The following is a 12,335-nucleotide window of genomic DNA, read 5'->3' on the forward strand; positions in this document are numbered from 1 at the left end:
CTATAACACTGTGATGCTCCAGGTACTGTGACTAGTGTTGACTATATCACTGTGATGCTCCAGGTACTGTGGAGGGGTGACTAGTGTTGACTATAACACTGTGATGCTCCAGGTACTGTGGAGGGGTGGCTAGTATTGACTATAACACTGTGATGCTCCAGGTACTGTGGAGGGGGTGACTAGTGTTGACTATATCACTGTGATGCTCCAGGTACTGTGGAGGGGGTGGCTAGTATTGACTATATCACTGTGATGCTCCAGGTACTGTGGAGGGGTGACTAGTATTGACTATAACACTGTGATGCTCCAGGTACTGTGGAGGGGTGGCTAGTATTGACTATAACACTGTGATGCTCCAGGTACTGTGGAGGGGGTGACTAGTGTTGACTATATCACTGTGATGCTCCAGGTACTGTGGAGGGGTGACTAGTGTTGACTTTAACACTGTGATTCTCCAGGTACTGTGGAGGGGGTGACTAGTGTTGACTATATCACTGTGATGCTCCAGGTACTGTGGAGGGGTGACTAGTGTTGACTATAACACTGTGATGCTCCAGGTACTGTGGAGGGGGTGACTAGTGTTGACTATAACACTGTGATTCTCCAGGTACTGTGGAGGGGGTGACTAGTGTTGACTATATCACTGTGATTCTCCAGGTACTGTGGAGGGGTGACTAGTATTGACTATATCACTGTGATGCTCCAGGTACTGTGGAGGGGTGACTAGTGTTGACTATAACACTGTGATGCTCCAGGTACTGTGGAGGGGGTGACTAGTGTTGACTATAACACTGTGATTCTCCAGGTACTGTGGAGGGGGTGACTAGTGTTGACTATAACACTGTGATGCTCCAGGTACTGTGGAGGGGTGACTAGTGTTGACTATATCACTGTGATGCTCCAGGTACTGTGGAGGGGTGACTAGTGTTGACTATAACTCTGTGATGCTCCAGGTACTGTGGAGGGGGTGACTAGTGTTGACTATATCACTGTGATGATCCAGGTACTGTGGAGGGGTGACTAGTGTTGACTATATCACTGTGATGCTCCAGGTACTGTGGAGGGGTGACTAGTGTTGAGTATATCACTGTGATGCTCCAGGTACTGTGGAGGGGTGACTAGTGTTGACTATATCACTGTGATGCTCCAGGTACTGTGGAGGGGTGGCTAGTATTGACTATATCACTGTGATTCTCCAGGTACTGTGGAGGGGTGACTAGTGTTGACTATAACACTGTGATGCTCCAGGTACTGTGACTAGTGTTGACTATATCACTGTGATGCTCCAGGTACTGTGGAGGGGTGACTAGTGTTGACTATAACACTGTGATGCTCCAGGTACTGTGGAGGGGTGACTAGTGTTGACTATAACACTGTGATGCTCCAGGTACTGTGGAGGGGTGACTAGTGTTGACTATATCACTGTGATGCTCCAGGTACTGTGGAGGGGTGACTAGTGTTGACTATAACACTGTGATTCTCCAGGTACTGTGGAGGGGTGACTAGTATTGACTATATCACTGTGATTCTCCAGGTACTGTGGAGGGGTGACTAGTATTGACTATATCACTGTGATGCTCCAGGTACTGTGGAGGAGTGACTAGTATTGACTATAACACTGTGATGCTCCAGGTACTGTGACTAGTGTTGACTATATCACTGTGATGCTCCAGGTACTGTGGAGGGGTGACTAGTGTTGACTATAACACTGTGATGCTCCAGGTACTGTGGAGGGGTGGCTAGTATTGACTATAACACTGTGATGCTCCAGGTACTGTGGAGGGGGTGACTAGTGTTGACTATATCACTGTGATGCTCCAGGTACTGTGGAGGGGGTGGCTAGTATTGACTATATCACTGTGATGCTCCAGGTACTGTGGAGGGGTGACTAGTATTGACTATAACACTGTGATGCTCCAGGTACTGTGGAGGGGTGGCTAGTATTGACTATAACACTGTGATGCTCCAGGTACTGTGGAGGGGGTGACTAGTGTTGACTATATCACTGTGATGCTCCAGGTACTGTGGAGGGGTGACTAGTGTTGACTTTAACACTGTGATTCTCCAGGTACTGTGGAGGGGGTGACTAGTGTTGACTATATCACTGTGATGCTCCAGGTACTGTGGAGGGGTGACTAGTGTTGACTATAACACTGTGATGCTCCAGGTACTGTGGAGGGGGTGACTAGTGTTGACTATAACACTGTGATTCTCCAGGTACTGTGGAGGGGGTGACTAGTGTTGACTATATCACTGTGATTCTCCAGGTACTGTGGAGGGGTGACTAGTATTGACTATATCACTGTGATGCTCCAGGTACTGTGGAGGGGTGACTAGTGTTGACTATAACACTGTGATGCTCCAGGTACTGTGGAGGGGGTGACTAGTGTTGACTATAACACTGTGATTCTCCAGGTACTGTGGAGGGGGTGACTAGTGTTGACTATAACACTGTGATGCTCCAGGTACTGTGGAGGGGTGACTAGTGTTGACTATATCACTGTGATGCTCCAGGTACTGTGGAGGGGTGACTAGTGTTGACTATAACTCTGTGATGCTCCAGGTACTGTGGAGGGGGTGACTAGTGTTGACTCTATCACTGTGATGATCCAGGTACTGTGGAGGGGTGACTAGTGTTGACTATATCACTGTGATGCTCCAGGTACTGTGGAGGGGTGACTAGTGTTGAGTATATCACTGTGATGCTCCAGGTACTGTGGAGGGGTGAATAGTGTTGACTATATCACTGTGATGCTCCAGGTACTGTGGAGGGGTGGCTAGTATTGACTATAACACTGTGATTCTCCAGGTACTGTGGAGGGGGTGACTAGTGTTGACTATATCACTGTGATGCTCCAGGTACTGTGGAGGGGTGACTAGTGTTGACTATAACACTGTGATGCTCCAGGTACTGTGGAGGGGGTGACTAGTGTTGACTATATCACTGTGATGATCCAGGTACTGTGGAGGGGGTGACTAGTGTTGACTATATCACTGTGATGCTCCAGGTACTGTGGAGGGGTGACTAGTGTTGACTATATCACTGTGATGATCCAGGTACTGTGGAGGGGGTGACTAGTGTTGACTATATCACTGTGATTCTCCAGGTACTGTGGAGAGGTGACTAGTGTTGACTATATCACTGTGATGCTCCAGGTACTGTGGAGGGGTGACTAGTATTGACTATATCACTGTGATGCTCCAGGTACTGTGGAGGGGTGACTAGTATTGACTATATCACTGTGATGCTCCAGGTACTGTGGAGGGGTGACTAGTGTTGACTATAACACTGTGATGCTCCAGGTACTGTGGAGGGGTGACTAGTGTTGACTATATCACTGTGATGCTCCAGGTACTGTATAGGGGTGGCTAGTATTGACTATAACACTGTGATGCTCCAGGTACTGTGGAGGGGTGACTAGTGTTGACTATAACTCTGTGATGCTCCAGGTACTGTGGAGGGGGTGACTAGTGTTGACTATATCACTGTGATGATCCAGGTACTGTGGAGGGGTGACTAGTGTTGACTATATCACTGTGATGCTCCAGGTACTGTGGAGGGGTGACTAGTGTTGAGTATATCACTGTGATGCTCCAGGTACTGTGGAGGGGTGGCTAGTATTGACTATAACACTGTGATTCTCCAGGTACTGTGGAGGGGGTGACTAGTGTTGACTATATCACTGTGATGCTCCAGGTACTGTGGAGGGGTGACTAGTGTTGACTATAACACTGTGATGCTCCAGGTACTGTGGAGGGGGTGACTAGTGTTGACTATATCACTGTGATGATCCAGGTACTGTGGAGGGGGTGACTAGTGTTGACTATATCACTGTGATGCTCCAGGTACTGTGGAGGGGTGACTAGTGTTGACTATATCACTGTGATGATCCAGGTACTGTGGAGGGGGTGACTAGTGTTGACTATATCACTGTGATTCTCCAGGTACTGTGGAGAGGTGACTAGTGTTGACTATATCACTGTGATGCTCCAGGTACTGTGGAGGGGTGACTAGTATTGACTATATCACTGTGATGCTCCAGGTACTGTGGAGGGGTGACTAGTATTGACTATATCACTGTGATGCTCCAGGTACTGTGGAGGGGTGACTAGTGTTGACTATAACACTGTGATGCTCCAGGTACTGTGGAGGGGTGACTAGTGTTGACTATATCACTGTGATGCTCCAGGTACTGTATAGGGGTGGCTAGTATTGACTATAACACTGTGATGCTCCAGGTACTGTGGAGGGGTGACTAGTGTTGACTATAACACTGTGATGCTCCAGGTACTGTGGAGGGAGTGACTAGTATTGACTATATCACTGTGATGCTCCAGGTACTGTGGAGGGAGTGACTAGTGTTGACTATAACACTGTGATGCTCCAGGTACTGTGGAGGGAGTGACTATTGTTGACTATAGCACTGTGATGCTCCAGGTACTGTGGAGGGGTGACTAGTGTTGACTATAACACTGTGATGCTCCAGGTACTGTGGAGGGGGTGGCTAGTATTGACTTTAACACTGTGATGCTCCAGGTACTGTGGATGGGTGGCTAGTATTGACTATAACACTGTGATGCTCCAGGTACTGTGGAGGGGTGGCTAGTATTGACTTTAACACTGTGATGCTCCAGGTACTGTGGAGGGGTGGCTAGTATTGACTATATCACTGTGATGCTCCAGGTACTGTGGAGGAGTGACTAGTATTGACTATAACACTGTGATGCTCCAGGTACTGTGACTAGTGTTGACTATATCACTGTGATGCTCCAGGTACTGTGGAGGGGTGACTAGTGTTGACTATAACACTGTGATGCTCCAGGTACTGTGGAGGGGTGGCTAGTATTGACTATAACACTGTGATGCTCCAGGTACTGTGGAGGGGGTGACTAGTGTTGACTATATCACTGTGATGCTCCAGGTACTGTGGAGGGGGTGGCTAGTATTGACTATATCACTGTGATGCTCCAGGTACTGTGGAGGGGTGACTAGTATTGACTATAACACTGTGATGCTCCAGGTACTGTGGAGGGGTGGCTAGTATTGACTATAACACTGTGATGCTCCAGGTACTGTGGAGGGGGTGACTAGTGTTGACTATATCACTGTGATGCTCCAGGTACTGTGGAGGGGTGACTAGTGTTGACTTTAACACTGTGATTCTCCAGGTACTGTGGAGGGGGTGACTAGTGTTGACTATATCACTGTGATGCTCCAGGTACTGTGGAGGGGTGACTAGTGTTGACTATAACACTGTGATGCTCCAGGTACTGTGGAGGGGGTGACTAGTGTTGACTATAACACTGTGATTCTCCAGGTACTGTGGAGGGGGTGACTAGTGTTGACTATATCACTGTGATTCTCCAGGTACTGTGGAGGGGTGACTAGTATTGACTATATCACTGTGATGCTCCAGGTACTGTGGAGGGGTGACTAGTGTTGACTATAACACTGTGATGCTCCAGGTACTGTGGAGGGGGTGACTAGTGTTGACTATAACACTGTGATTCTCCAGGTACTGTGGAGGGGGTGACTAGTGTTGACTATAACACTGTGATGCTCCAGGTACTGTGGAGGGGTGACTAGTGTTGACTATATCACTGTGATGCTCCAGGTACTGTGGAGGGGTGACTAGTGTTGACTATAACTCTGTGATGCTCCAGGTACTGTGGAGGGGGTGACTAGTGTTGACTATATCACTGTGATGATCCAGGTACTGTGGAGGGGTGACTAGTGTTGACTATATCACTGTGATGCTCCAGGTACTGTGGAGGGGTGACTAGTGTTGAGTATATCACTGTGATGCTCCAGGTACTGTGGAGGGGTGACTAGTGTTGACTATATCACTGTGATGCTCCAGGTACTGTGGAGGGGTGGCTAGTATTGACTATATCACTGTGATTCTCCAGGTACTGTGGAGGGGTGACTAGTGTTGACTATAACACTGTGATGCTCCAGGTACTGTGACTAGTGTTGACTATATCACTGTGATGCTCCAGGTACTGTGGAGGGGTGACTAGTGTTGACTATAACACTGTGATGCTCCAGGTACTGTGGAGGGGTGACTAGTGTTGACTATAACACTGTGATGCTCCAGGTACTGTGGAGGGGTGACTAGTGTTGACTATATCACTGTGATGCTCCAGGTACTGTGGAGGGGTGACTAGTGTTGACTATAACACTGTGATTCTCCAGGTACTGTGGAGGGGTGACTAGTATTGACTATATCACTGTGATTCTCCAGGTACTGTGGAGGGGTGACTAGTATTGACTATATCACTGTGATGCTCCAGGTACTGTGGAGGAGTGACTAGTATTGACTATAACACTGTGATGCTCCAGGTACTGTGACTAGTGTTGACTATATCACTGTGATGCTCCAGGTACTGTGGAGGGGTGACTAGTGTTGACTATAACACTGTGATGCTCCAGGTACTGTGGAGGGGTGGCTAGTATTGACTATAACACTGTGATGCTCCAGGTACTGTGGAGGGGGTGACTAGTGTTGACTATATCACTGTGATGCTCCAGGTACTGTGGAGGGGGTGGCTAGTATTGACTATATCACTGTGATGCTCCAGGTACTGTGGAGGGGTGACTAGTATTGACTATAACACTGTGATGCTCCAGGTACTGTGGAGGGGTGGCTAGTATTGACTATAACACTGTGATGCTCCAGGTACTGTGGAGGGGGTGACTAGTGTTGACTATATCACTGTGATGCTCCAGGTACTGTGGAGGGGTGACTAGTGTTGACTTTAACACTGTGATTCTCCAGGTACTGTGGAGGGGGTGACTAGTGTTGACTATATCACTGTGATGCTCCAGGTACTGTGGAGGGGTGACTAGTGTTGACTATAACACTGTGATGCTCCAGGTACTGTGGAGGGGGTGACTAGTGTTGACTATAACACTGTGATTCTCCAGGTACTGTGGAGGGGGTGACTAGTGTTGACTATATCACTGTGATTCTCCAGGTACTGTGGAGGGGTGACTAGTATTGACTATATCACTGTGATGCTCCAGGTACTGTGGAGGGGTGACTAGTGTTGACTATAACACTGTGATGCTCCAGGTACTGTGGAGGGGGTGACTAGTGTTGACTATAACACTGTGATTCTCCAGGTACTGTGGAGGGGGTGACTAGTGTTGACTATAACACTGTGATGCTCCAGGTACTGTGGAGGGGTGACTAGTGTTGACTATATCACTGTGATGCTCCAGGTACTGTGGAGGGGTGACTAGTGTTGACTATAACTATGTGATGCTCCAGGTACTGTGGAGGGGGTGACTAGTGTTGACTATATCACTGTGATGATCCAGGTACTGTGGAGGGGTGACTAGTGTTGACTATATCACTGTGATGCTCCAGGTACTGTGGAGGGGTGACTAGTGTTGAGTATATCACTGTGATGCTCCAGGTACTGTGGAGGGGTGACTAGTGTTGACTATATCACTGTGATGCTCCAGGTACTGTGGAGGGGTGGCTAGTATTGACTATAACACTGTGATTCTCCAGGTACTGTGGAGGGGGTGACTAGTGTTGACTATATCACTGTGATGCTCCAGGTACTGTGGAGGGGTGACTAGTGTTGACTATAACACTGTGATGCTCCAGGTACTGTGGAGGGGGTGACTAGTGTTGACTATATCACTGTGATGATCCAGGTACTGTGGAGGGGGTGACTAGTGTTGACTATATCACTGTGATGCTCCAGGTACTGTGGAGGGGTGACTAGTGTTGACTATATCACTGTGATGATCCAGGTACTGTGGAGGGGGTGACTAGTGTTGACTATATCACTGTGATTCTCCAGGTACTGTGGAGAGGTGACTAGTGTTGACTATATCACTGTGATGCTCCAGGTACTGTGGAGGGGTGACTAGTATTGACTATATCACTGTGATGCTCCAGGTACTGTGGAGGGGTGACTAGTATTGACTATATCACTGTGATGCTCCAGGTACTGTGGAGGGGTGACTAGTGTTGACTATAACACTGTGATGCTCCAGGTACTGTGGAGGGGTGACTAGTGTTGACTATATCACTGTGATGCTCCAGGTACTGTATAGGGGTGGCTAGTATTGACTATAACACTGTGATGCTCCAGGTACTGTGGAGGGGTGACTAGTGTTGACTATAACTCTGTGATGCTCCAGGTACTGTGGAGGGGGTGACTAGTGTTGACTATATCACTGTGATGCTCCAGGTACTGTGGAGGGGTGACTAGTGTTGACTATATCACTGTGATGCTCCAGGTACTGTGGAGGGGTGACTAGTGTTGAGTATATCACTGTGATGCTCCAGGTACTGTGGAGGGGTGACTAGTGTTGACTATATCACTGTGATGCTCCAGGTACTGTGGAGGGGTGGCTAGTATTGACTATAACACTGTGATTCTCCAGGTACTGTGGAGGGGGTGACTAGTGTTGACTATATCACTGTGATGCTCCAGGTACTGTGGAGGGGTGACTAGTGTTGACTATAACACTGTGATGCTCCAGGTACTGTGGAGGGGGTGACTAGTGTTGACTATATCACTGTGATGATCCAGGTACTGTGGAGGGGGTGACTAGTGTTGACTATATCACTGTGATGCTCCAGGTACTGTGGAGGGGTGACTAGTGTTGACTATATCACTGTGATGATCCAGGTACTGTGGAGGGGGTGACTAGTGTTGACTATATCACTGTGATTCTCCAGGTACTGTGGAGAGGTGACTAGTGTTGACTATATCACTGTGATGCTCCAGGTACTGTGGAGGGGTGACTAGTATTGACTATATCACTGTGATGCTCCAGGTACTGTGGAGGGGTGACTAGTATTGACTATATCACTGTGATGCTCCAGGTACTGTGGAGGGGTGACTAGTGTTGACTATAACACTGTGATGCTCCAGGTACTGTGGAGGGGTGACTAGTGTTGACTATATCACTGTGATGCTCCAGGTACTGTATAGGGGTGGCTAGTATTGACTATAACACTGTGATGCTCCAGGTACTGTGGAGGGGTGACTAGTGTTGACTATAACACTGTGATGCTCCAGGTACTGTGGAGGGAGTGACTAGTATTGACTATATCACTGTGATGCTCCAGGTACTGTGGAGGGAGTGACTAGTGTTGACTATAACACTGTGATGCTCCAGGTACTGTGGAGGGAGTGACTATTGTTGACTATAGCACTGTGATGCTCCAGGTACTGTGGAGGGGTGACTAGTGTTGACTATAACACTGTGATGCTCCAGGTACTGTGGAGGGGGTGGCTAGTATTGACTTTAACACTGTGATGCTCCAGGTACTGTGGATGGGTGGCTAGTATTGACTATAACACTGTGATGCTCCAGGTACTGTGGAGGGGTGGCTAGTATTGACTTTAACACTGTGATGCTCCAGGTACTGTGGAGGGGTGGCTAGTATTGACTTTAACACTGTGATTCTCCAGGTACTGTGGAGGGGTGGCTAGTATTGACTATAACACTGTGATGCTCCAGGTACTGTGGAGGGGTGGCTAGTATTGACTTTAACACTGTGATTCTCCAGGTACTGTGGAGGGGTGACTAGTGTTGACTATATCACTGTGATGCTCCAGGTACTGTGGAGGGGTGACTAGTGTTGACCATAACACTGTGATGCTCCAGGTACTGTGGAGGCGGTGACTAGTGTTGACTATATCACTGTGATGCTCCAGGTACTGTGGAGGGGTGACTAGTGTTGACCATAACACTGTGATGCTCCAGGTACTGTGGAGGGGGTGACTAGTGTTGACTATATCACTGTGATACTCCAGGTACTGTGGAGGGGTGACTAGTGTTGACTATAACACTGTGATTCTCCAGGTACTGTGGAGGGGGTGACTAGTGTTGACTATAACACTATGATTCTCCAGGTACTGTGGAGGGGGTGACTAGTGTTGACTTTAACACTGTGATGCTCCAGGTACTGTGGAGGGGTGACTAGTGTTGACTTTAACACTGTGATTCTCCAGGTACTGTGGAGGGGTGACTAGTGTTGACTATATCACTGTGATGCTCCAGGTACTGTGGAGGGGTGACTAGTGTTGACTATAACACTGTGATGCTCCAGGTACTGTGGAGGGGTGACTAGTGTTGACTATAACACTGTGATTCTCCAGGTACTATAAAGGGGTTGGCTAGTGTTGGCCTCTACACTCCTGAGCTTCTTGAGGATCCTCTTATCCAGGATGGCTCTAGATTTTCCTGGTGTGTGCCCATGGTAGATCCAGCCTTCTCCGTGATTTTGTACATCCAGTCTACTTCCTCCCTCATGATGTTTCCACCACTTTTCTCAACTTTTCTGATTAAACACGTGGAAGTGAAGAGATTTAGCGTATGGCGTTAGATCTCTGCCGTGAGGCCGTTTTAGGCGGCTGGATGGTGGTGCATTCTAAGGTCAGCCTCCTATATTGAATCCACGCTGTGGGCTGTGATAGCACAGGAATCCCTCTCCTTTCAGCTCCTCCGTTCTCAAACAAGAAAGGTCTTCCCAGCCTTTCCCTGTAAGCTATAGGCTGTGTTAATGCTCCAGTCACTAACACACCATATTACAGTCCTAGCTACACACAGTCAACTGCTTCTCTCTGCTACCCATCTGGACCCTGAGTCATTCCTGTAGGCACATTCAACTCTACACTTAATATTGGGCACAGTGCTTACTGCTGCTTACTGTTGTCTATGGCTGGTTACTGGTGTCTACAGCTGGTTACTGGTGTCTACAGCTGCTTACTGGTGTCTACTGGTGCTTACTAGTGTCTACTGGTGCTTACTAGTGTCTACAGCTGGTTACTGGTGTCTACTGCTACTTACTGTTGTCTACTGCTGCTTACTGGTGTCTACAGCTGCTTACTGGTGTCTACTGGTGCTTACTAGTGTCTACTGGTGCTTACTAGTGTCTACAGCTGGTTACTGGTGTCTACTGCTACTTACTGTTGTCTACTGCTGCTTACTGGTGTCTACTGCTGCTTATTGGTGTCTACGGCTGGTTACTGGTGTCTACTGCTACTTACGGTTGTCTACGGCTGGTTACTGGTGTCTACAGCTGGTTACTGGTGTCTACAGCTCCTTACTGGTGTCTACTGGTGCTTACTAGTGTCTACTGGTGTTTAAGGGTGTCAACTGCTCCTTACTGGTGTCTACTGGTGCCTACTGGTGTTTACTGGTGCATGCTGGTGTCTACTGGTGTCTCCTGGGCTTACTGCTGCTTAAGGCGTCAGCATGCTTTAGTTCGGCTGGCTGCTAGCCGAAGTCGGCTAGGCGAACCGAACGAGTGTGCTCGCATACTCCCTTAAAAGACCTTCACTTGAAAAACGAGAAAAAAGCGGCAATAGTAGTGTTTATCCATTTTGAGACACCGTAGACAGTATACACTTCAAGAGATGTGTCATTCATTTTAACATTTTTGCAAAGGAGATCTTATTCGCTCAATTTTACATCTAACTAAAGCCGGGTGGACACGACACGACTTTCAAAATCCTAACATCACTGGGCCTCTCACATTAAAAGACCATCTTTCCTGCAGTGTTTTGTGTTGCCAACGTAGTGGTGCGCACACTAAACGATCTGGCACATACTGGGGGTCACATACTACAAGATTCTTGATTTGGTGGTGAGGATTCTCCATACCACCACGCTGTCTCACCAAAACAATGATGTGATGATGTGATTAGAATGTTAAGGTAACTGGAACGAGCTGTGGCTTAAAGCAGCCTCAAACGTTCAGTCAGACAGTCATGCTTACCGTACAGAGTTTAAATAATTAGCCAACATTTAAGAATTGAATAACATTGCTTGTGAACTTCAGAAATATAACGATTTGACACTTTGGTTACAGGCAAGTACAAATGCATACTAGTAGTAGTCATGGCTCCTGTTGGAGAGACTACACATTCTGGGTGATGTGAAACAATGACATCATCTCACGGGCTTCTTCTCTGGCGAGCTCTCGTTGGCTACTGCTGATCACCGTTCTCAAAACTTGTCGTTGCACATCTCACACTACAAGAGAAATGCAGATTTTGTGCCGATAAAATCAAACACATTTGAAAATAATCGGGACATCTGGGACTGCTCAAACACGGGATTGGTAGCGCTCAGATTGGGTCTCTGACCGGTTCATATTAAACTACTGTCGGTGATGTCCGCTCACCCCGAGTACGCAACGACATGGGGATTTTGCCTCCAATCTCAAAAAGTTGTCTTGGAAGGCTAGATCGGGGCCAAAACCGTGTTGTCTACGCCCGGATTAAGATGTTTGGTGCAGTATTTCTCAATGGAAAAAATGTGCATGAAAATTAGTCATCTCGTTGAATGACAACAA

The 12,335-nt window shown here is 47.8% G+C and overlaps 1 protein-coding gene across 3 annotated transcripts in view; it reads left to right on the plus strand.

Moving 5' to 3' along the window:
• The window catches only part of LOC139581473 (slit homolog 3 protein-like), a 517,437-nt gene that overhangs the window by 385,531 nt on the left and 119,571 nt on the right, over positions 1-12,335 (plus strand). The gene's annotated exons all lie outside the window — the stretch shown is intronic.

The sequence above is a fragment of the Salvelinus alpinus genome, chromosome 7 (assembly GCF_045679555.1).
Source record: "Salvelinus alpinus chromosome 7, SLU_Salpinus.1, whole genome shotgun sequence".
Classification (NCBI taxonomy): Eukaryota; Metazoa; Chordata; class Actinopteri; order Salmoniformes; family Salmonidae; genus Salvelinus; species Salvelinus alpinus.